Source organism: Pleurodeles waltl, unplaced genomic scaffold, assembly GCF_031143425.1.
Source record: "Pleurodeles waltl isolate 20211129_DDA unplaced genomic scaffold, aPleWal1.hap1.20221129 scaffold_100, whole genome shotgun sequence".
Classification (NCBI taxonomy): Eukaryota; Metazoa; Chordata; class Amphibia; order Caudata; family Salamandridae; genus Pleurodeles; species Pleurodeles waltl.
This window is the reverse complement of record NW_027149810.1, coordinates 1,098,475-1,124,990: the sequence shown is the minus strand read 5'-3', so window position 1 is coordinate 1,124,990 and position 26,516 is coordinate 1,098,475. Positions and strand designations below refer to the sequence as shown.

General features: G+C 44.0%; 1 non-coding gene across 1 annotated transcript; it reads left to right on the top strand.

The window, feature by feature from the left end:
- The first annotated feature begins 2,428 nt into the window (after positions 1 to 2,428).
- On the top strand, positions 2,429 to 2,502 carry TRNAT-AGU (transfer RNA threonine (anticodon AGU)). The gene has a single exon. It is a non-coding gene; the product is annotated as a tRNA-Thr (tRNA).
- Positions 2,503 to 26,516: the final 24,014 nt, after the last annotated feature.

The window sequence follows — 26,516 nt, the reverse complement described above, 5'->3', positions numbered from 1 at the left end:
GATCCCTTTGTGTAGTGCTGCAATGACTGCCATTTGCAACTCCTTTGTCCCCGTGTCCTGGGACTCCTGTGGGTAGTCTCTGGTCCTCTGAGGGCTCTCTGAAGTGCTGAGAGCCCCCTCTGTCTTATCCTGAGTTGAGACCCCTAGGTCCCTCCTGGGCCCGGGCAGCGCCTTTTCCCGTCCAATGTGCTTTTTGCATGACAAGGCTTGTTGGCAGACTCCAGCAGCAAAAGCCAGCCTGCATTCTTCTACTCAATGTGGGACATCTCCTGCACCAAGCAGGACCCCGCAGCTGTCTTCTTTGGTGTATTTCTGACTTTTTCTTCCAACAGGAGGTTTCACTTTTGCACCTTCATCCGGGTTAGCAGGGGCTCCTCTTCTTCCTGGACTCTTCAGCAGTTCTTGGACTTGGTCTCCTCTCTCCGCAAGTCTTTAGGTCCAGGTATCCGTTGTTGGTGTCTTGCAGACTTGCTTTGTTTTTGCATTATTCCTTATCACAACTTCTAATGTGTTTTTAGGAAACTTGCTGTACTTTACTCCTGCTTTCCTGGGCTCTGGAGTGGGGTAGTGTACTTTACTTTGGTGTTTTCTTACACTCCCAGCACCCCTCTACACACTACCCTTGCCTAGGTGGGAAACCCACATTCCACTATTTTAGTATATGGTTTGTCTTCCCCTAGGCCCATTGTAACCTATGGTGATTTTCACTGTTTGCACTATTTTATGACTTACCTGATTTTGGTTATCAGTGTATATTTTGTGCATAATACTTACCTCTTAAAGGAGTATAGCCTCTAAGATATTTTTGTCATTGTGTCGCTAAAATAAAGTACCTTTATCTTTGGTAACACTGAGGCCTATATTTATACTCTGCGCCGGATTTGCATCATTTATAATGGCGCAAATTTGGTGCAAACTTAACTTCATATTTATACTTTGGTGCTAGACCCGTCTAGCGCCAAAGTTATGGAGTTTGAGTCATTTTTTGTACGTGAAAACCTACCTTGCGCTAATGACATGCAAGGTACGCATTCCCCTGCAAAAAATGACTCTAAGGCATGTGCGCCTTATTTATCCAGCCGGATTTGCGCAGTTTGGGGGACCCATCCATGGTGAGTGCAGGTAACTGCAGGTAAGTATAATTTTGTATTTTTTTTAAGTGGCATGGGGGGGGGGCTAACTTGGGCCCGCCTACATGCCACTGTGCCCAATGACCATGCCCAGGGGACAGCAGTCCCCTGGGCATGGCCATTGGGCAGAGGGGCATGACTCATGTCTTTGCTAAAACAGGAGTAATTTCCATGGGGGTTGGGCGCTAGTCAGATTAGGGCCAATATTTTTTATTCTAACCTGACGCACCATTCTTTGGCGCACAACCCCCAGTCTTCCCTTCGCCTCCGCTGCCCGGTTACCATAATTTATTTTGACACTAACCAGGCTGCAGCGCCGGCTAATGTCATTCCATAAATAAGGTGCCCGGCTGGTGCGTTGGAATGGCGTTAGCCGGCGGTAAACTTTTTGACGCAAATCTGCGCGAGCGCTGATTTGAGTAAAAAAGTATAAATATGGGCCTGAGAATTGTCTTTCATGTATGTGAGTACTGTGTGACTACAGTGGTATTGCAAGAGCTTTACATGTCTCCTAGTTCAGCCTTGGCTGCTCTGCCTACAACTATCTCCAGACAGCCTGGCTTCTAGACACTGACTACATTTTACTAATAAGGGATAACTAGACCTGGTATAAAGTGTAAGTACTTATGGTACCCACTACAAACCAGGCCAGCCTCCCGCAATCCTTTATTTCAAACTTCACTCTTTGTAGTTATCGCGCTTTCTGTTTGGCTCTACTAGTGCAGCAAGGACCCACTCCAATATTAAACTTGTTTCCTGCGATTTATAGAGAGAGCTGTGTTTGACATCCAGTTGAATCCTGCATCCCCTAACAGCCTGCGGAGAAATCGGCTGCTCCTGCCTGACCCTACCCGGGCGGAGTTTCATTTCCGAAAAGAGCCGAAGAACTGGGGATACCCAATTCGATGGGGATACCAGATATTTCACCACACCAGGAAAGGTGGTTTGCTCTTTGATGTGTTTTAGTCTGAAACAGGTACTGGAACTCTTTAAGATGGCAACCACTTTATTGAAATGAGAGTATCAGTCTAGACAAAACTCTCCTTGAGACGTTTACGAGAAGGCTTTGGTGCCTTTACTAGCATGTATGGGCGCCGTTGCATAGTTGGTTATTACGCCTATCTACAAAAAAATGCTGTTTGCTGAAACTGTAAACGGTGGGTGGATCGCTCGGTTTTAGTCGGAAGCAGTCGATGGAGCCACTTAAAGATGGCCGCCCCAGACACACAATGCACGGTAAATAAGGCACTTACAGAATCCTTCATGAGAAGACCATGGAGAACTTGCATGGGTGTCACGGCGTCGTGGCTTAGTTGGTTAAAGCGCCTGTCTAGTAAACAGGAGATCCTGGGTTCGAATCCCAGCGGTGCCTTTTTTTGTCTCCTTAAAACTGTATCCAATTCTTTACTTTTCTATATATGTTAATACGTCAAAATCCTTGCCAGTTTTACCCAAATTTGCGCTTTCAACTGTTATTCTAACACCTGTTTTCGATTACAGTCCTGAGTGCCTCTTTTCTGTTTTGTCCTTATGTTTTTCAAACTTATTTTCGGTTTTCATTTCGAAGCTGTTTTGCACCAATGTTAGCATCAACTGAAATTAGCTAAATATGCACAACCTGTAGCTGCAATTATTACAACTGTCAGTTGGTGCAAATGCAATTTTTGCACTGGATAAGCGCTGTAAAATGTCAGGGGAAGTAGGACCATCGACCTTAGCTTCCAAAGCGCTTCAGCTGAAAGAAAAATTGCAATCCCCAAACAAAATTTTAAAGATAAAAATATGATGGAAACTTTGTATTGGAACATTTATAGCGCTTACTACTTCTCTTAGTGCCAACATCATAGCTGTCGAGATTTTGTTTTGCTTATCTGTGATGTTTCTGTAATAATAATGTGTTTATGTGTGACTGAGAATTACACATTAGCACAAGTAAAACAAAACAGCTCCGCTCTACCCCACTCCACCCTCAAAAGTAAGTTATATGACTCTTCGGCAGCCTTGCCAAGTACCACACATCTGGCGTTAGACTAAGGGGGTCAGTCTGACCTTGGCGGTCCATGACCGCCATGGCGGAGGGCGGCGGAAGCACTGCCAACAGGCTGGCGGTGCTTCCTGGGCGATTCTGACCGCGGCGGTAAAGCCGCGGTCAGAAAAGGGGAGCCGGCTGTTTCCCGCCGGTTTCCCGCTGGCCCAGGGAATCCGCCATGGCGGCGCTGCTAGCAGCACCGCCATGGGGATTCCGACCGCCTTCCCGCCAGCCTGTTTCTGGCGGTGTCCACCGCCAGAACCAGGGTGGCGGGAATGGGTGCTGTGGGGCCCCTGGGGGCCCCTGCACTGCCCATGCCACTGGCATGGGCAGTGCAGGGGCCCCCTAACAGGGCCCCACAAAGATTTTCACTGTCTGCTGTGCAGACAGTGAAAATCGCGACGGGTGCCACTGCACCCGTCGCACCCCTGCAACTCCGCCGGCTCCATTCCGAGCCGGCTTCATTGTTGAAGGGGCTTTCCCGCTGGGCCGGCCGGCGGTCTTCTGGCGGTCGCCCGCCGGCCCAGCGGGAAAGCCGGAATGGCCGCCGCGGTCTTTTGACCGCGGAGCGGTCTTTCGGCAGAAACCGCTTGGCGGGCGGCGACCGCCGACCGCCGCGGTCAGAATGACTGCCTAACTCATTTAATGTAATCACTGCTTCCCCGCAGTGTTCGACGTTCGTCACGCCCAAGCTGAAAACGTTCTGTACAGTGGAAAGTAAACAAAGCTAGCACTCGCTGGTACTTTTGTATTGATGTGGCTACTGTGATCATTGCTTTAGTTTGGTGGGAGGATGGACTTCCAGTCAGCTTTTACTTGCAGTATATTCTTTGGCGTTTCTTTGAAATTCGTGTGTTTCGATTCATTACACATACACCTTCACAGCTTGGCACTTGTATACGGATTAAAGTGTGCCCAGCTATAAGTCCATGAGAAGTACAAGGTAATTAACAAATTGTTCCGAAGCAGAGTGAGGTTAAACTTTGAATTAAAGTTTATTCTTACTGAAATTAGGAGCCCACAGCGTAACGACCTCTTCCTGTGCCTTCCGAGTGAAAACTGTCATTTCACGTTCGGAACGCACAGGGAGTTAAACACCGCGAGCCAGAACACATATTCAAACAATTACAAACATGAAAGATAACACCAAGAAATTCTTAACATGCACGTGCATGTGTACATGACCTCATACGAATCCTGACTGTATATTACATTACATCTTCTTTCCCTTTTGCAAACAAAACATTCTATTTTATAGCACATTAGTACAGAAATAAATCTTTGTATCTTGACGGTACAGAAACATTACGTGATGTCCTGCAAGCTTCATCACGAGAGTGAATACTTTCTTTGGCAACCTGTGAAGACTCTGCAACAGACCGATTAAATTCTGAATCACAGGAACTTGAGTCCAAAATTTCTTCACCATGCTCTAATGAATGAAAAGCTTCCAAACCATTCAGTACATCAACACTTTGCTTATGATTAAAAAACAGATGAGATGTATTATGTAAACCATCTTCCTGGATGTTTTTGTTATCCAAAATCTTTCTTGGTTGTTCAGAAGACAGTTTAACTACACATCTTTTACTCCACCACCCCTTTTTATCCAATAATAAGGACCCTTTAGATACCTTCAATATGCGTACTGGTGAAGAATAAATAGAAGATCCTTTTTTAACTCTAACAGGACTTTTCATTAAAACCCAATCACTCACTGTAAAACTCTGTTCTTTTACACGATGCGTGGCATCAAAATGACTTTTCTGCAAATTTTGTTTGGTTGTTGCATTAATTCTCATTCTGTTTGAATCTAAACAAGAATAACATTTTGGTTGCCCTGCTAAGTTTTTAATCCAATCAGGCAGGCTACAGTCCTAGGATCCCTTTTCCGAACAGCCTAAATGGAGAAACCCCTGTAGTGGAATGCGGGGTGATCAAATAAGACCAAACCTTTTTATTCAGAAAATTTTCCACCGAAGTATTAATAGCAAGCGCAGTTTGTATCCCCTCCTTCAAAAATCTGTTCATTCTTTCTACCAGACCATTTGAAGAAGGGGAATACAATGCAACTCTGAGATGTTTAATATTATGTGAATCTAAAAAGTTTTTCATTTGAGTTGAGGTGAAATGTGATCCTTTATCAGTAACCAATTCTTTTGGTGTCCCTTCAATATTAAAAATCCTGTGTAAAAACTTTATCACAGAGCCTGTGTTGGGCGTATATGTGAACTCAAAATAAACCCATTTAGAATAGTAGTAACCCATTACCATAAAAAATCTTTGTTCATGGGGTAACAAATCAAAAGGACCTGCAATATCCAAAGCAATTTTGTTCCAAGACTCAACAGGGACCGGAACGCAATGTAATGGTGTCTGTGAAGTTTTCCAGTGTTTATCAGATAACAAGCAAGTTTCACATTTGTCAGTCCATTGAGACACCATCTTATCCATTGAAGGCCACCAAAAATATTCTTTTAAGATTCTACAAGTTCCTCCAATACCTAAGTTCCCTTGATGAGCAGACTCAATTAAACTACTGCGTAAAGATGCTGGTGGAATACAAAGATCTGCACGCATCAAAACTCCTTCTACTAACGAAAGTTCAGCAGAAATTTGGGAAAAGGGTTTTAAAGAGTCAGGTAAAGAGTGTTCTTTTGGCCACCCTTCTCTTACATAACTTATTGCTTTCTGCAAAACTGCATCCGTTTGAGATGCATCCATCCAATCTTTATATTGAATACTACCCACAGAGTCCAAAACATCCTCAATGATTGCCACAACTGCTTCTGTTTCATCATCATCATCATCTAGACCAACACTTTGTAGTGGCATTCGGGACAGGCAGTCCGCCCTGACATTCGGACCTCCAGAAATATACTTAATTTCAAAATTGAACTCTTGTAGCCGAGAAAGTAACCTAACCAATCTGGAAGACGCTTTACCAGTTCAATTTCCATAATAATAATTTATGGTCTGTAAAAATTTCAAATAGAGTACCCCATATAAAAGTTTTGAACTTTTCTACAGCCCAAGAACACACAAGAGCTTCTCTTTCAATTGTACTATAGTGAGATTCTGCCAGCTTCAAACTCCTGGAAGCAAATCCAATGGTACGTTCCTGCCCTGACACCCACTGACAAAGGACAGCACCCAACCCTTTTTGACTAGCATCAACCGTGATGGTACATTTATGACCCGAAATATATGATGATAAAACTGGTGCCTTTATAATCAATTGTTTGATATCATTGAAAGCTTCATCGCAAGAACTGTCCCAAACAAAAGATATGTCCTTTTTAAGCAAAGACCATAGAGGTTGTACTACTTGAGCATAACCTGGAACAAATCATGAATAATATTCTGTCATGCCCAGAAACGACCTAAGTGTATCTTTATCTGTTGGAGGGTCAACATCAGTGATGGCTTGAGTAAGTGATAACTTAGGTTTAATGCCTTCTGAAGAAATGGAATGACCTAGATAATCCAACTCATTAGTTAGAAATTTACACTTTTTAAGTCCTAAAGTGATACCAACTTTTTTGAACAAGTTCAAAACTTTTCTTAGAATGACAAGATGTTCAGCAACAGAGTTTGAAAAAATGAGTACATCATCTTGGTAAGCCTGCACTCCCTCAATTCCTTTCAATATGAAATCCATAAATTTTTTAAAGACACTGGCAGCAGAAGCCAACCCAAAAGGCAATCTCAAAAACGTATATGCTCCAAATGGAGTCACAAACGTAGTGAGATCAGTTGACTCTGGTGCTAAAGGTATTTGGTGATATGCAGATTTAAGATCCAATAAACAAAAATATTTTGCAGTACCAATATTTGTAAGAAGATCTTGAATCTTTGGTAAAGGGTGACAATCAACTAAGATATTCTTGTTAAGAGATCTCAGATCAGCGCACGAACGAATCTCGCCACCCTTTTTTGCACACAAGAACAATAGGACTGACCCACTCAGAAGCATCAGTGGTAGTAATTACACATTCACGGATCAAATCATCCAAATTTTTTTTTAGATCCTCTCTCACACTTAACGGAATAGCTCTGACCTTATGAGCTACAGGAATAACATTCTGCTTCAATCTTAACACATGCTCAAACTTGTCTATTTTTCCAATTTTAGAGTTAAAAACATCTTGAAAATCATCTAGCAGTGATTTTAAAGCACAATCAGCAATAGTATCACCAATGAAAGAAACCTGAGTGTCATTGATTTGTACAGGTTTCCCAGAACCGGGAACAAGTTTCAAAACCATCTTAGCTAAGTCTTGCCAGCCCAAAATATTTTTGCCTTTGACAGCTACATAGATTTTAGAAGTAATTTATCTACCCAAATATGACAAGGTTTCAATGAAAAATCCTAACATATCGATATCATTGTCCCCATATGCCTTTGGAGAAATATCAGTTTTATGCAAGTGAAACTTATCAGACCATTGAGCGTAATAAAGCTGATCCGAGATAATAGAGACTGGTGCACCAGAATCAGCCATCATACTCAATGTGTAGCAATTAGCAATGATAACTTCACAAAAAGGACCTTTATACTTGAAACCTGGTTGAATAGAAACAGCAGACTCAACGGTTAAAACCATCTTATCAAAATCATTTTGCAGAGTGACAATGTCATCATGCATTTGAACACTACTAACTTGAAGTACACTCTTACCTCTACACACAGATTGAAAATGACCTATTTTGTGACACTTAATACATTTGTTTCCTAAAGCCGGACATTTAGGACTGTTGCCTACATGCGAAGTAGAACCACATCTGAAACATATTAAATTTGTTTTTTTATATACCCGTTTGACAAAGTTATTTTTGCGCGGAAGCGCATTAATTGAATCAGAAACTTGGATGGAATTAATCACACAGTTTCTAGAAGACACAGAAGAAATACATTTGGATGACACCATTGCTCTTTCAATGCTTTTCACCATATCAATTACTTCAGAAAGAAGAGGATCCCTGCAACTTAAAATCCTCTCTTGTATTTTCTTAGAGAAACAACTGTACACAAATTGATCTCTGATGTAGCTATCTAGCACTGAACCAAAATTACAATTCACAGCCAAATTTCTCAGAGCTGAGATGTACTCCTCCACAGTCTCGTCCACTTCTTGTTTCCTTTTCATGAAATTGAAATGCTCCAGCATCACGTTTGGCTCTTCCAGAATTTTTTTATTTAACCTTTCTACTGCTTCTGTATACACAGACCAATTATCTCCATCATCAGATGTAGGTATCACAACAGGTAAGTTATCAAAAATTTGTTGACCTGCAGTGCCAAGATAACCAAACAATACTGCAAGTTTTCTTTTAGGAGTATAATTTTCAGCATCAATAGCAATTAAATAATTTTCAAATGAGCGATACCAAATTCTCCATGGTATTTTAGGTTTCCCAGGTAGAGGTAAAAATGAAGGAAGTTGAACAACTTGTTGAGGAGAAGCCAATAATACAAATATATAAATATTTATAACATCTGGTTTCCAAAAATGTAATGACTTCTTTCAAATAAATGAAAATTGAGACTTCTTAATACTGGATCCAACGCAAAATGGCAATAAACATAAGTGTCACAAAAAAAACGCTTAAAAATGGAACAGACTCAAATTTGCCGATTTCTTGACATTAAGAATCAGTCTAACCCACTTCACCAAATGAACACTCCCTCATCCAATATGGCCGATAAAGTCGCCTCAAGACGTAGAGAGGAGTAAGGGCCAGATGTAGCAACGTAAAAATTTGCGAGGTGCAAAGTGCGAGTCCATGCGACTCGCAATTTGCACCTCGCAAATTGGTATGCAGTACGGTGTCTCAGACACCGACTGCAACTCGCTATGGGGTCGCAATGACCCACCTCATGAATATTCATGAGGTGGGTCGCAAATTGCGGCCCCATAGCGAGTATAGGCACTCGCAAACATGGAGGCCTGCTGTAGTCAGCAGACCTCCATGTTCGTGACTGCTTTCAATAAAGCAGTTTTTTTTTTTTTTAAGTGTAGCCCGTTTTCCTTAAAGGAAAACGAGCTGCACTTAAAAAAAAAAACGAAACCTTTAGTTTCGGTATTTTTTCAGGGCAGGGAGTGGTCCCTGGGACCACTCCCTGCCCTGAAAAAATATTTTTGGGTCCATTCACAAAGTGGAAGGGGTCCCATGGGGACCCCTTCCAATTTGCGAGTGGGTTACCATCCACTTGAAGTGGATGGTAACTGCGATACGATTTGCGACCGCGTACGCGGTCGCAAATGGTATTGCATACCACTCAGACTCGCAAATAGGAAGGGAACACCCCTTCCTATTTGCGAGTCGGAAATGCATTTTGCGAGTCGGTTCCGACTCGCAAAATGCATTTCTGCATAGGAAACTCCAGTTGCGACTCGCAAACGGCAATTTTTGCCGTTTGCGAGTCGCAAACTGTTTCCTACATCTGGCCCTTAATCCTTCTAATCCAGACAAATATATTGAAGATCACCTCACTCGAGTCCGCAATAGATCAATCGAATCACCGGCTCCAACAAAGGTGGACAAAGTCCTTGAAGCAAATGAAGTGAATCAACACCGTAGAGGAAAGAAGGGCTGATGGGCTCCTGAACAATACCAAGTACCTCGCTTGTCACCAGATGAAAAGTACAAGCTAATTAACAAATTGTTCCGAAGCAGAGTGAGGTTAAACTTTGAATTAAAGTTTATTCTTACTGAAAATTGGAGCCCACAGCGTAACAACCTCTTCATGTGCCTTCCGAGTGAAAACTGTCATCTCACGTTCGGAACGCACAGGGAGTTAAACACCGCAAGCCAGAACACATATTCAAACAATTACAAACATGAAAGATAACACCAGGAAATTCTTAACATGCACGTGCATGTGTACATGACCTCATACGAACCCTGACTGTATATTACATTACAGTCCATCCGACCGCCCGCCCACACGCACTACTTTTGTCCTGGGTTTTGAGAGATTCAATGGTTTGTATCGTACAAATTGTATGTAAACTGTTTTCTGGTGTATCAGGCTTTATACCTCCTCAGCTGTCAGTAACCTTAAGGTTGCATACACTGAGGAAACGACCCCAAGCTATGTGGGTTACAACCAATTTTTTTTTGGTACAGCCCGAGATGTTCTAAGCAATTGTGGGGTTGGTTTCCTGAGACAGCAGCGATATCCCCTGCATCACTGATGTTTGCTTGGCTTCCCGGCCCAGAGGGAGGAGCAAGCTGCAGAGAAACAGATAGGAGGGAAGGGTTATTAAACTCTTTTATAAATATGTAATTTCCACCTGCGGAACCCCTCTCTATTCACTGCCACTAGCCCATGGAGGTCGCTGGCCTTTTCATGTCAGTGTCTGTATGATCACTTCTGGGCTGCCTGGCGCCAGTGTTGCCAGATTTTAAAAGCCTTCTATAGCCCAAAGCTGTTAAACGACAAGCCCAAAGTAAACCCAAATGAACCGGTCCCAGCCCAAAAAGTAGCCCAAACTTTTAACACTGAACTAATGCAATTGTAGGCTGAAGCAAACATTTTAAAGCATAAATCAAATTTCTACTGTAAGCAAATATGTGAAACTCACAGTGCCTAGATTATTCATTGCATTACACACTAAAAATGGAAATAAACATGGAAAAATGGTCACTCACTTCTTATGATGAGCAGCAAATTGGAACAAGTAGTAAATCTGGACTTGCTGAGAGATGTAAATCTTTGATTATGTGCACAGCAGTCCTTCTTTGAAAAACCTTTTGACATTGAAGCCTGTAGCAGCTACTTTATTTTCTTTTGTTTGGAGACAGAAAGATGAACATCGCTTTGATCAAGTTCACAGCAGTCCTTTTGACACCAGTTTTGGCATTGGAGCCCTTTGTAGCAGGCAGATCATTTTCCTTTGATTGCAGGCAGAAAGCAAGGGCAGTAGCCACTTCCTAGGCCGCAAGATGCTTGTTTCAGAGTGCGAGGCATGCACCGGTAAGTAAACATGGCTGGTAAAGTGAAACTGCGAATGGTTCATTCAATCACATACGGTTTGATCCTTTCTAGGATTCACAGCTTTTGGCTGATCATCGCTTTCATCAACTTCACAGCAGTCCTTTTGACACCAGTTATGGCATTGGAGCCCTTTGTAGCAGGCAGATCATTTTCCTTCACTTGCAGACAGAAAGCAAGGGCAGTAGCCACTTCCTAGGCAGCAATAAACTTGTTTCAGAGTGCGAGGCATGCACCGGTAAGTAAACATGGCTGGTAAAGTGAAACTGCGAATGGTTCATTCAATGACATACGGTTTGATCCTTTCTAGGATTACAGCTTTTTTTATTTGAACACACAGCTGGGTACATGCTTACAGCACAGATACATGAGTACATCAATATTGTCATACCTGCAAGAAAAGAGAAGCTTTCTAATCAATTATCACAATTTGTAATCTTTGAGGTCTCATATAGAATTCATTTTTTACCTAACATATTCTCGGGGCCCAGGAGCCATGCAGCAAAGGGTGCCCAAATTCTAGTGCCTTTTTTACCGGCTGCAGCTCCTTTTAATTCATACAGGCTATTTTCCAAATGATAAATAGATAAGAGTTGTGAAAGCCATTGATTAAACTGTGGGGGATCTACATCCCGCCAATAAGATGCTACGCAGCTACGAAATACAGACATTGCTATGAACAGAAAGTATGTATCTCGATTATTACAGACTGAATGATCAACCCCCAACAAAACCATTTGAGGTGTCAGATAGATTGTCTGTTTCAAAATTTTCTTCAATATAGCAGATATACCGGTAATCAAACTTGCCAATTTTGCACACTCAAAAAACATATGGCAAAGATCTGCTTTCGGGTAACCACAACGCGGGCAAATAATACCCACGTCTTACCCCAGCTCGCAATCTTAGCAGGTGTATAATATAGATCGTACAATACCATAAAATGCTGAGCTTGCGGGCCCGCAGACAATAAGACCGTCCGTGCCATTTCCATGGACTCACAAACCTCTGCCTCTTTGGCTCCGACCCGCCCTTCCCACTTTTTGACAAGTAAAACCAGGTCATCCTGTATTGCATTTAACAGCAGTGGATACAAATTCTTAATGCCGCAGCTAGTGGGGTGTCTCGAAACCTCCATCAGCTTAATTTTGTCTATGCGCCAGCCTTGAGTCATACTAGTTAATAGAAAAGCCCTGATCTGTAAAAAAATTTAAAAATCCCTTTTTTCCAGCTCAAATTCCACGCTTAGATCTTCAAATGATTTGAAGTGGCTACCAGAATGGAAGAGGTCCCCGACTTTATGAATGCCACGACTACCCCATCTCAAACAATAGTGGTCTTTAAATATCGCTGGAAACATTGGGGTAATCCACAGAGGAGTATAATAGCAAATTCTTCCTATACCTATCTTGCGTTTGACCTGAGTCCATGCCTTAAATGCGGAATAAATTACCTTGAATTTAACCTTTTTGTACTAACTGGGTTCCAAAATCCGCAAAAAAACTGCCTCTGCTTCTTTGCCCAGAATCAGGGTATGTATAGAAGGGAGAGCATCTTGCCTGGATCTATCCGTGACATAAAGTGTCTGTGCATACTGCAGTACTGCTGCCAGATAATAGAGTTTAAAATTGGGGAGTGCCCACCCCCCTTTCTCTCTTGGAAGAGTCATGTAGTGGAAAGCCTGGCGCGGTTTCGTGTAGGACCAAATAAATCTATTAACCAATCCCTCTATTAGTTTAAACCAGTCCTGCCCAATCTCCAGCGGGATTGTTCTGAAAAGATAGAGTACTTTAGGTAAAAACACCATTTTAATCACATTGCACTGTCCCATGAGTGATGTAAGTTATTAATGCGAGCAAGATCTTTCCTAGTCTTAGTTAAGATCGGGGCCAAGTTTATTTTCACCAATTCGTCAAGGTTTGCTATCAGTTTGACACCTAGATATTGACATGTGTCTTTACCCGCTCATCCTTAAAGTCTACTGATTCATTCACCAACATTTGACATTTACTTTTATTCAACAAATAGCCAGACCTTTTTCCAAACTGTAGGGCTTCCTGCTCTATTTCCAATATAGCAGTCCCAGGATCAGTGGTGACCACCGCGATATCGTCTGCAAATGCTAAGATCTTGGTTCACCCCCCTTTCAATGAGACTGGGATGATCCCATCATTACTGATCAATTTCCTGATCAAGGGGTCGATATATAGCGCGAAAAGCAATGGTGAACACGGACAACCTTGTCGCCTACCTCTCTGAATACTGATTGTACCGTAGCCGTTGGTTTGTGATAGAGCTTTTGAATTGCTTTAACAAACCCAGGACCAATGTTGTTTTTGCGCAAGACAGCCCATAGGAAGGGCCAATGAACCCGATCAAAGGCTTTTTCTGCACCTAGCAAAATTACTGCCAAGGGAAACTTGACCGTTACACTAGCATCAAGTAATGCAATAACCCGTCTTATGTGATCTGCCGTACTCTTCCCCGGGAAAAAGCCATGCTGCCATGGAGATACTAAACCTGAGATTACCGAGCTCAGTCGGCTAGCAAGTATTTTAGCATAAATTTTGGCATCGCTGTTGATTAATGAAATTGGGCGATATGAGCCAGGAAGGCAGGGTTCCTTGTCCTTTTTCAAGAAAACTACTATCTTGGCCTCCCCCCAGGAGGCCGGTTGAGGGGCCCCTGCCTGTACTTCGATAAATAGGCTAAGCAGCTATTTACATATCTCCACAAAAAAAACCTTATAAAATTCGAGTGGAATTAGATCCCCCCTGCCGCCTTCCCGCTTGCCAGAGCACGGGTTGCTGTATCCAATTTTTCAAGTGTCATGGGCGCTTCTAAAGCTGCCTTATCTTCCTCACTCAATTGGCCTGGTATCTCATTACCTGTAGCACCAACCCCCTCCTCTTCTTGCAGCTGTTCTTCCTGAGTATATAATTTTTTATAGAATCGTCTGAAGGCTTCCATAATCTCTGGGCCGTTGTGAACCAGCTACCCCTCTTCATTCATTAAACTTTTAATGTTCCCAAATACCTGCTTCTGTCTTATTTTTAAGGCTAGTTGTTGGCCGACTTTCCCACTAACATTTCTGGCGATATACCAAAAGTTTTGCAGCAACCCTTTCCATAAAAATCTTAGTGGCTTCTGCCTTAATAATATTTACCTCACACAAAATGTCAGTGGTCTCTGCTTTACTACGGATCGCCTTCCCTAATCCTTGCTCCACTATCACCAGCTTTGTCTGAATTAGTTTTAACTGATCCATGCGTATTTTCTCCTTTCTTAACCCATAGCTCAAGGTTTCTCCTCTGACAGCTGTTTAAATGTATCCCATACTGTCTGACAAGAAGCAGAGCCCTGATTTATCTTGAAGAATTCCGGGATCCATGCCTTCATTTTTTGGATATACCCTGGATCAGCTAATAGTGCCCTATCAAATGTCCAAGATCTAGGCTGTGGGCCCTTTCTCCCAATCTCCATGGCCAATACCAGTGGGTTATGATCTGATATGATTCTAGGGAATCTATCGACCCTTATTTGCTTTTGTAAAGATGCTGTCACAAAAAAGTAATCTAACCTGACTAATTTCTTGTGTGGGGCAGAGAAGAAAGTGAACCCTGGATCCTGCGGGCAGCACTGCTGCCAGGCGTCGATCAAGCCATGATTGATGACCAATGACTGAAGCGCCCTAAAGACTTTATTCTTTCTACCCAGGTAGAGCATTTGTTTCTGGATGGGTTCTTTATTATCTAGATGTATATTGAAATCCCCACACATTATAACCGGCGTTGCCCATGCCGTAAGTTCTAAGTTAAGTGATTCCAGTACCTTCGGATCATCTGTGTTGGATCCATAAATGGAACATATAGTGAACCTTAGCCCTTTAACTGAACATTCCAACAGAGCCAGCCTGCCTAATTTATCAGCAAATTGTTTATGTATAACCAAAGATCTGATCTGAGTTAATATAGCAACCCCTCTGGTGGTTGTGTTTTGATGTGAAAATACCACTAAATTCCACCCATAAAACTCCATTAGCTGCTTCTGTGTGGCTGCAATATGTGTCTCCTGCATACAAATAATATCAACGTTCCATGACTTGAAAACCTCTCCTACAAGATGCCGCTTTTTACTATTATTGAGCCCACAGACGTTTACTGTAGGCAATATGTAATTCACTTTCCTGCCCCATTTTCATACATGTTGATCCTCCTGGTTCCCCTGTACGCACCATTCAACTTTGCTGCTTCCACGACCTGAACCCTTTTCCACTGATGAGCACCATCCCCACTCCCCCTGCTGTGTGTCCCATTATCCCTTTTATCACTGTGCCCCCCACCCTCCTCTAACCCACCCCCTACCCCTACAAATGGACTCAACCCTCCTCTAACCCACCCCCCAACCCTTACCCCTACAAATGGAATCGCCAGGTTCCTGAGCCCGTAAGATGGTGTTTGCCAGTCCCGTTAGCCCACCCATATATAAATCACCTACACAAATTCATGCCTCACAAATCCTTGCACGCAGCCCCTCTTCTTCACCCTCCCAATCAATGCCCTCTACTAAGAACAATCAACAAAAAGAAAAAAAGCTAATGGAAAGAAAATGAATAGATATAAAAAAAAATAGGAAATAAAGAAAGGGGGAGTTGCCTACCCCAAAAGTTATCACATACACTTACATATAAATGACAATTTTAAGACAAGCTATCCCCCCCTTCTCCTGTACCCCCTGCGTTTGGCCAGTTTTCAGTTGCTGTACATATTCCCCTGCTTTGACTTCTGAGAGAAAAAATCTTGTAGTTGTTTTATAGATAACTTTTAGACGCGCAGGGCTCAACAGGTAGGCTTCCTCCCCCAACTCTTGGAATTGAGCTATCATCTGCCTGAGTCACCACCGTCTCTCTACAGTGGCATGCGCAAAGTCTGGCATGGTAAAGAACGATACCCCTTCCACCATCAGCTTTGAATTGGAGCGGGTCCTTTCAAACACCGCCTGTCTCAATAAAAAGTTGCCAAAGTACAGGATGATAGCCCGTGGATAGCTCTGGTCTCTACCAGTAGTAGTCAATGTCTGTTTCTTTCTCATTAACGGAAATCGGTGTGCTCTCTGGATCTCCTTTTCCCAGTTCCACCCAGTAAGATCTGGGAATGCTTTTTTGAAAAGTGAAACTATGTAGGCCCTGGTATCCTGCCCCTCGAGGTCCTCCGCTATGCCCAGAATCCTCAAATTATTCCGCCACTGGTGATTTTCAGCATCTTCCACTTTCCATTGAATATCTGAGATCTGTTGCCCTTGTGTCGTCGTCTGCACTGTTGCCGCTCTAACTTCAGTCTCCAGCTCCTCAGTACGAGTCTCCATGGAGGCAAAGCGTGTGCCAATGTCCTGGCAGGATTTAACCACTTTTTTGATGGATAGTTGTAGCTGTCTATTTGCCGATTTCACTTTCCTACTCTCCCTCTGAGCCTGCTCATGATTCTGAACCATTGTCCGGTAAATAAGATCCAACAAAGGAGTCTCTGCAGGGCCATCTATAGGAGGGGGCACTAAATGTTACAGGCCGAATCTCCTTTCAAAAAAGCCTGTTGGGTAGCAGTATAGTCCCACTGCATTTCACAATACTCTTCTCGAGGATTAGGCGGGTCCCTCCCAGGCTTAGCCCCTGAGTTGTATCTAGCACCAGTCTGCTCAAATGATTTTCTTCTACATGTTGAGTAATTGCATAACCAGATACTTGCTGCGGAGCTCCCTTCAATATCTGAATCTGTTAAAGGAAGTTCCTCGTCTAGATCTGAATCTCTAGACTGATCGGAGAGGGAAAAAAAGCTTTCTGCTGCATTGAACGGCCCCTGATCACTGTTTGCTGGTTTCGCCTCCTTCCCCCTCTGAGCTGAGGCTGGTGTAATAGTCTCATGTATCGTTAAGTGTTTGACCATCCCCTCAGCCTGTTGTGCGTGCGCCTCGCTGCTTAAGGTGCGAGATTGTACATTGCATTTCTCTGGATTAGACTCCTGAAGCCCTTCCTTTGACTCCTTTGGTTCCTGCTCAGATGATTTCTCAACCCCCCGGGGGGGAACCACCACCTCCCGCTATTTCCTTGGCTTGCACTAGTAGTCTCTAGGCAGGCTGGCTCCATCCCCCCTGCGTCACATATAGGAGTAAGTACTTCAAGAGATATAGCTGCAACAGATACCTGCCCGCCATCGACTCCTGGCACACTGGATTGTGAGTCACATGCTACCTTCTCCGGGGGCATTTGTTTGATCCTCATCATGCTGGCAAAAATTGTTGGAACCGAGTTCCTTGTGTCCTTTTCCATATCAGTTATCTTCTGCTGGGGCCCCTTCGCGTAAGGGTTGCTGTGTTCCTTCAATCCGGGGACCGGAGGTTTTTTATCCTTTCTAGTTCCTCCTGGGTCTTGGCTATGCCATGCCCGTAAGGAGCGAGGGGTCCTGATCGGCTTCAGTGCCATCAGGACGTCCCACACGCCAACTACTACCCCCAAAAAACGGCGGGGTCGCGCTCGGTCTAAAAGAGGAGGAGCGTGGCTCTGGAACGAGCGCCGTACTCGATTCTTCCTGCGGCGCCCTCCGGTGCTTGCCCTCTCGGCCTCGATCCATGGGGAAGCCACCAGAGAATCGTGAAGCGCCTGCAGCGGTCCGTGCTGCAGGCGCGCGGCATCCGCGGCATCCACGGCTTTCGCGGCAGGTGAATGGGAGCTGCGTGCAGCCAGGGGATGGGCTAGAACGGTGGTGGCGATCAGCCGGAAAATCCGGCCGCCATCTTGGATTCCCTAGGATTCACAGCTTTTGCCTGAACATCGCTTTCATCAACTTCACAGCAGTCCTTTTGACACCAGTTTTGGCATTGGAGCCCGTTGTAGCAGGCAGATCATTTTCCTTTGGTTGCAGACAGAAAGCAAGGGCAGTAGCCAATTCCTAGGCCGCAAGATGCTTGTTTCAGAGTGCGAGGCATGCACCGGTAAGTAAACATGGCTGGTAAAGTGAAACTGCGAATGGTTCATTCAATCACATGCGGTTTGATCCTTTCTAGGATTCACAGCTTTTGGCTGAACATCGCTTTCATCAACTTCACAGCAGTCCTTTTGACACCAGTTTTGGCATTGGAGCCCTTTGTAGCAGGCTGATCATTTTCCTTCACTTGCAGACAGAAAGCAAGGACAGTAGCCACATCCTAGGCAGCAATAAACGTGTTTCAGAGTGCGAGGCATGCACCAGTAAGTAAACATGGCTGGTACAGTGAAACTGCGAATGGTTCATTCAATCACATGCGGTTTGATCCTTTCTAGGATTCACAGCTTTTGGCTGAACATCGCTTTCATCAACTTCACAGCAGTCCTGTTGACACCAGTTTTGGCATTGGAGCCCTTTGTAGCAGGCAGATCATTTTCCTTTGGTTGCAGACAGAAAGCAAGGGCAGTAGCCACTTCCTAGGTCGCAAGACGCTTGTTTCAGAGTGCGAGGCATGCACCTGTAAGTAAACATGGCTGGTAAAGTGAAACTGCGAATGGTTAATTCAATCACATACGGTTTGATCCTTTCCAGGATTCAGAGATTTTGGCTGAACATCGCTTTCATCAACTTCACAGCAGTCCTTTTGACACCAGTTTTGGCATTGGAGCCCTTTGTAGCAGGCAGATCATTTTCCTTTGGTTGCAGACAGAAAGCAAGGGCAGTAGCCACTTCCTAGGCAGCAATAAACTTGTTTCAGAGTACGAGGCATGCACCGGTAAGTAAACATGGCTGGTAAAGTGAAACTGCGAATGGTTCTTTTAATCACATACGGTTTGATCCTTTCTAGGATTCACAGCTTTTGGCTGAACATCGCTTTCATCAACTTCACAGCAGTCCTTTTGACACCAGTTTTGCCATTGGAGCCCTTTGTAGCAGGCAGATCATTTTCCTTCACTTGCAGACAGAAAGCAAGGGCAGTAGCCACTTCCTAAGCAACAATAAACTTGTTTCAGAGTGCGAGGCATGCACCGGTAAGTAAACATGGCTGGTAAAGTGAAACTGCGAATGGTTCATTCAATCACATACAGTTTGATCCTTTCTAGGATTCACAGCTTTTGGCTGAACATCGCTTTCATCAACTCCACAGCAGTCCTTTTGACACCAGTTTTGGCATTGGAGCCCTTTGTAGCAGGCAGATAATTTTCCTTTGGTTGCAGACAGAAAGGAAGGGCAGTAGCCACTTCCTAGGCCGCATGACGCTTGTTTCAGAGTGCGAGGCATGCACCTGTAAGTAAACATGGCTGGTAAAGTGAAACTGTGAATGGTTCATTCAATCACATACGGTTTGATCCTCCTAGGATTCAGAGCTTTTGGCTGATTATCGCTTTCATCAACTTCACAGCAGTCCTTTTGACACCAGTTTTGGCATTGGAGCCCTTTGTAGCAGGCAGATCATTTTCCTTTGGTTGCAGACAGAAAGCAAGGACAGTAGCCACTTCCTAGGCAGCAATAAACTTGTTTCAGAGTGCGAGGCATGCACCGGTAAGTAAGCATGGCTGGTAAAGTGAAACTGCAAATGGTTCTTTTAATCACATACGGTTTGATCCTTTCTAGGATTCACAGCTTTTGGCTGAACATCGCTTTCATCAACTTCACAGCAGTCCTTTTGACACCAGTTTAGGCATTTGAGCCCTTTGTAGCAGGCAGATCATTTTCCTTCACTTGCAGACAGAAAGCAAGGGCAGTAGCCACTTCCTAGGCAGCAAAAAACTTGTTTCAGAGTGCGAGGCATGCACCGGTAAGTAAACATGGCTGGTACAGTGAAACTGCGAATGGTTCATTCAATCACATACAGTTTGATCCTTTCTAGGATTCACAGCTTTTGGCTGAACATCGCTTTCATCAACTCCACAGCAGTCCTTTTGACACCAGTTTTGGCATTGGAGCCCTTTGTAGCAGGCAGATAATTTTCCTTTGGTTGCAGACAGAAAGGATCGGCAGTAGCCACTTCCTAGGCCGCAAGACGCTTGTTTCAGAGTGCGAGGCATGCACCTGTAAGTAAACATGGCTGGTAAAGTGAAACTGTGAATGGTTCATTCAATCACATACGGTTTGATCCTCCTAGGATTCAGAGCTTTTGGCTGATTATCGCTTTCATCAACTTCACAGCAGTCCTTTTGACACCAGTTTTGGCATTGGAGCCCTTTGTAGCAGGCAGATCATTTTCCTTTGGTTGCAGACAGAAAGCAAGGACAGTAGCCACTTCCTAGGCAGCAATAAACTTGTTTCAGAGTGCGAGGCATGCACCGGTAAGTAAGCATGGCTGGTAAAGTGAAACTGCAAATGGTTCTTTTAATCACATACGGTTTGATCCTTTCTAGGATTCACAGCTTTTGGCTGAACATCGCTTTCATCAACTTCACAGCAGTCCTTTTGACACCAGTTTAGGCATTTGAGCCCTTTGTAGCAGGCAGATCATTTTCCTTCACTTGCAGACAGAAAGCAAGGGCAGTAGCCACTTCCTAGGCAGCAAAAAACTTGTTTCAGAGTGCGAGGCATGCACCGGTAAGTAAACATGGCTGGTAAAGTGAAACTGTGAATGGTTCATTCAATCACATGCGGTTTGATCCTTTCTAGGATTCACAGCTTTTGGCTTAACATCGCTTTCATCAACTTCACAGCAGTCCTGTTGACACAAGTTTTGGCATTGGAGCCCTTTGTAGTAGGCAGATAATTTTCCTTTGGTTGCAGACAGAAAGCAAGGGCAGTAGCCACTTCCTAGGCCGCAAGACGCTTGTTTCAGAGTGCGCGGCATGCATCTGTAAGTAAACATGGCTGGTAAAGTGAAACAGCGAATGGTTAATTCAATCACATACGGTTTCATCCTTTCTAGGATTCACAGCTTTTGGCTGAACATCGCTTTCATCAACTTCACAGCAGTCCTTTTGACACCAGTTTTGGCATTGGAGCCCTTTGTAGCAGGCTGATCATTTTGCTTTGGTTGCAGACAGAAAGCAAGGGCAGTAGCCAATTCCTAGGCCGCAAGATGCTTGTTTCAGAGTGCGAGGCATGCACCGGTAAGTAAACATGGCTGGTAAAGTGAAACTGCGAATGGTTCATTCAATCACATGCGGTTTGATCCTTTCTAGGATTCACAGCTTTTGGCTGAACATCGCTTTCATCAACTTCACAGCAGTCCTTTTGACACCAGTTTTGGCATTGGAGCCCTTTGTAGCAGGCTGATCATTTTCCTTCACTTGCAGACAGAAAGCAAGGACAGTAGCCACATCCTAGGCAGCAATAAACGTGTTTCAGAGTGCGAGGCATGCACCAGTAAGTAAACATGGCTGGTACAGTGAAACTGCGAATGGTTCATTCAATCACATGCGGTTTGATCCTTTCTAGGATTCACAGCTTTTGGCTGAACATCGCTTTCATCAACTTCACAGCAGTCCTGTTGACACCAGTTTTGGCATTGGAGCCCTTTGTAGCAGGCAGATCATTTTCCTTTGGTTGCAGACAGAAAGCAAGGGCAGTAGCCACTTCCTAGGTCGCAAGACGCTTGTTTCAGAGTGCGAGGCATGCACCTGTAAGTAAACATGGCTGGTAAAGTGAAACTGCGAATGGTTAATTCAATCACATACGGTTTGATCCTTTCCAGGATTCAGAGATTTTGGCTGAACATCGCTTTCATCAACTTCACAGCAGTCCTTTTGACACCAGTTTTGGCATTGGAGCCCTTTGTAGCAGGCAGATCATTTTCCTTTGGTTGCAGACAGAAAGCAAGGGCAGTAGCCACTTCCTAGGCAGCAATAAACTTGTTTCAGAGTGCGAGGCATGCACCGGTAAGTAAACATGGCTGGTAAAGTGAAACTGCGAATGGTTCTTTTAATCACATACGGTTTCATCCTTTCTAGGATTCACAGCTTTTGGCTGAACATCGCTTTCATCAACTTCACAGCAGTCCTTTTGACACCAGTTTTGCCATTGGAGCCCTTTGTAGCAGGCAGATCATTTTCCTTCACTTGCAGACAGAAAGCAAGGGCAGTAGCCACTTCCTAAGCAACAATAAACTTGTTTCAGAGTGCGAGGCATGCACCGGTAAGTAAACATGGCTGGTAAAGTGAAACTGCGAATGGTTCATTCAATCACATACAGTTTGATCCTTTCTAGGATTCACAGCTTTTGGCTGAACATCGCTTTCATCAACTCCACAGCAGTCCTTTTGACACCAGTTTTGGCATTGGAGCCCTTTGTAGCAGGCAGATAATTTTCCTTTGGTTGCAGACAGAAAGGAAGGGCAGTAGCCACTTCCTAGGCCGCAAGACGCTTGTTTCAGAGTGCGAGGCATGCACCTGTAAGTAAACATGGCTGGTAAAGTGAAACTGTGAATGGTTCATTCAATCACATACGGTTTGATCCTCCTAGGATTCAGAGCTTTTGGCTGATTATCGCTTTCATCAACTTCACAGCAGTCCTTTTGACACCAGTTTTGGCATTGGAGCCCTTTGTAGCAGGCAGATCATTTTCCTTTGGTTGCAGACAGAAAGCAAGGACAGTAGCCACTTCCTAGGCAGCAATAAACTTGTTTCAGAGTGCGAGGCATGCACCGGTAAGTAAGCATGGCTGGTAAAGTGAAACTGCAAATGGTTCTTTTAATCACATACGGTTTGATCCTTTCTAGGATTCACAGCTTTTGGCTGAACATCGCTTTCATCAACTTCACAGCAGTCCTTTTGACACCAGTTTAGGCATTTGAGCCCTTTGTAGCAGGCAGATCATTTTCCTTCACTTGCAGACAGAAAGCAAGGGCAGTAGCCACTTCCTAGGCAGCAAAAAACTTGTTTCAGAGTGCGAGGCATGCACCGGTAAGTAAACATGGCTGGTACAGTGAAACTGCGAATGGTTCATTCAATCACATACAGTTTGATCCTTTCTAGGATTCACAGCTTTTGGCTGAACATCGCTTTCATCAACTCCACAGCAGTCCTTTTGACACCAGTTTTGGCATTGGAGCCCTTTGTAGCAGGCAGATAATTTTCCTTTGGTTGCAGACAGAAAGGAAGGGCAGTAGCCACTTCCTAGGCCGCAAGACGCTTGTTTCAGAGTGCGAGGCATGCACCTGTAAGTAAACATGGCTGGTAAAGTGAAACTGTGAATGGTTCATTCAATCACATACGGTTTGATCCTCCTAGGATTCAGAGCTTTTGGCTGATTATCGCTTTCATCAACTTCACAGCAGTCCTTTTGACACCAGTTTTGGCATTGGAGCCCTTTGTAGCAGGCAGATCATTTTCCTTTGGTTGCAGACAGAAAGCAAGGACAGTAGCCACTTCCTAGGCAGCAATAAACTTGTTTCAGAGTGCGAGGCATGCACCAGTAAGTAAGCATGGCTGGTAAAGTGAAACTGCAAATGGTTCTTTTAATCACATACGGTTTGATCCTTTCTAGGATTCACAGCTTTTGGCTGAACATCGCTTTCATCAACTTCACAGCAGTCCTTTTGACACCAGTTTAGGCATTTGAGCCCTTTGTAGCAGGCAGATCATTTTCCTTCACTTGCAGACAGAAAGCAAGGGCAGTAGCCACTTCCTAGGCAGCAAAAAACTTGTTTCAGAGTGCGAGGCATGCACCGGTAAGTAAACATGGCTGGTAAAGTGAAACTGTGAATGGTTCATTCAATCACATGCGGTTTGATCCTTTCTAGGATTCACAGCTTTTGGCTTAACATCGCTTTCATCAACTTCACAGCAGTCCTGTTGACACCAGTTTTGGCATTGGAGCCCTTTGTAGTAGGCAGATAATTTTCCTTTGGTTGCAGACAGAAAGCAAGGGCAGTAGCCACTTCCTAGGCCGCAAGACGCTTGTTTCAGAGTGCGCGGCATGCATCTGTAAGTAAACATGGCTGGTAAAGTGAAACAGCGAATGTTTAATTCAATCACATACGGTTTCATCCTTTCTAGGATTCACAGCTTTTGGCTGAACATCGCTTTCATCAACTTCACAGCAGTCCTTTTGACACCAGTTTTGGCATTGGAGCCCTTTGTAGCAGGCAGATCATTTTGCTTTGGTTGCAGGCGGAAAGCAAGGGCAGTAGCCACTTCCTAGGCAGCAATAAACGTGTTTCAGAGAGCGAGGCATGCACCTGTAAGTAAACATGGCTGGTAAAGTGAAACTGCGAATGCTTCATTCAATCACATGCGGTTTGATCCTTTCTAGGATTCACAGCTTTTGGCTGAACATCGCTTTCATCAACTCCACAGCAGTCCTTTTGACACCAGTTTTGGCATTGGAGCCCTTGGTAGCAGGCAGATAATTTTCCTTTTGTTGCAGACAGAAAGGAAGGGCAGTAGCCACTTCCTAGGCCGCAAGACGCTTGTTTCAGAGTGCGAGGCATGCACCTGTAAGTAAACATGGCTGGTAATGTGAAACTGTGAATGGTTCATTCAATCACATACGGTTTGATCCTTTCTAGGATTCAGAGCTTTTGGCTGAACATCGCTTTCATCAACTTCACAGCAGTCCTTTTGACACCAGTTTTGGCATTGGAGCCCTTTGTAGCAGGCAGATAATTTTCCTTTGGTTGCAGACAGAAAGCAAGGACAGTAGCCACTTCCTAGGCAGCAATAAACTTGTTTCAGAGTGCGAGGCATACACCGGTAAGTAAACATGGCTGGTAAAGTGAAACTGCAAATGGTTCTTTTAATCACATACGGTTTGATCCTTTCTAGGATTCACAGCTTTTGGCTGAACATCGCTTTCATCAACTTCACAGCAATCCTTTTGACACCAGTTTTGGCATTGGAGCCCTTTGTAGCAGGCAGATAATTTTCCTTTGGTTGCAGACAGAAAGCAAGGACAGTAGCCACTTCCTAGGCAGCAATAAACTTGTTTCAGAGTGCGAGGCATACACCGGTAAGTAAACATGGCTGGTAAAGTGAAACTGCAAATGGTTCTTTTAATCACATACGGTTTGATCCTTTCTAGGATTCACAGCTTTTGGCTGAACAACGCTTTCATCAACTTCACAGCAATCCTTTTGACACCAGTTTTGGCATTGGAGCCCTTTGTAGCAGGCAGATCATTTTCCTTCACTTGCAGACAGAAAGCAAGGGCAGTAGACACTTCCTAGGCAGAAATAAACTTGCTTCAGAGTGCAAGGCATGCACCGGTAAGTAAACATGGCTGGTAAAGTGAAACTGCGAATGGTTCATTCAATCACATACGGTTTGGTACTTTCTAGGATTCACAGCTTTTGGCTGAACATCGCTTTCATCAACTTCACAGCAGTCCTTTTGACACCAGTTTTGACATTGGAGCCCTTTGTAGCAGGCAGATAATTTTCCTTTGGTTGCAGACAGAAAGCAAGGGCAGTAGCCACTTCCTAGGCCACAAGACGCTTGTTTCAGAGTGCGAGGCATGCACCTGTAAGTAAACATGGCTGGTAAAGTGAAACTGTGAATGGTTCATTCAATCACATACGGTTTGATCCTTTCTAGGATTCAGAGCTTTTGGCTGAACATCGCTTTCATCAACTTCACAGCAGTCCTTTTGACACCAGTTTTGGCATTGGAGCCCTTTATACCAGGCAGATAATTTTCCTTTGGTTGCAGACAGAGAGCAAGGACAGTAGCCACTTCCTAGGCAGCAATAAACTTGTTTCAGAGTGCGAGGCATACACCGGTAAGTAAGCATGACTGGTAAAGTGAAACTGCGAATGGTTCTTTTAATCACATACGGTTTGATCCTTTCTAGTTTTCACAGCTTTTGGCTGAACATCGCTTTCATCAACTTCACAGCAGTCCTTTTGACACCAGTTTTGGCATTGGAGCCCTTTGTAGCAGGCAGATCATTTTCCTTCACTTGCAGACAGAAAGCAAGGGCAGTAGCCACTTCCTAGGCAGCAAAAAACTTGTTTCAGAGTGCGAGGCATGCACCGGTAAGTAAACATGGCTGGTAAAGTGAAACTGTGAATGGTTCATTCAATCACATGCGGTTTGATCCTTTCTAGGATTCACAGCTTTTGGCTTAACATCGCTTTCATCAACTTCACAGCAGTCCTGTTGACACAAGTTTTGGCATTGGAGCCCTTTGTAGTAGGCAGATAATTTTCCTTTGGTTGCAGACAGAAAGCAAGGGCAGTAGCCACTTCCTAGGCCGCAAGACGCTTGTTTCAGAGTGCGCGGCATGCATCTGTAAGTAAACATGGCTGGTAAAGTGAAACAGCGAATGGTTAATTCAATCACATACGGTTTCATCCTTTCTAGGATTCACAGCTTTTGGCTGAACATCGCTTTCATCAACTTCACAGCAGTCTTTTTGACACCAGTTTTGGCATTGGAGCCCTTTGTAGCAGGCAGATAATTTTCCTTCACTTG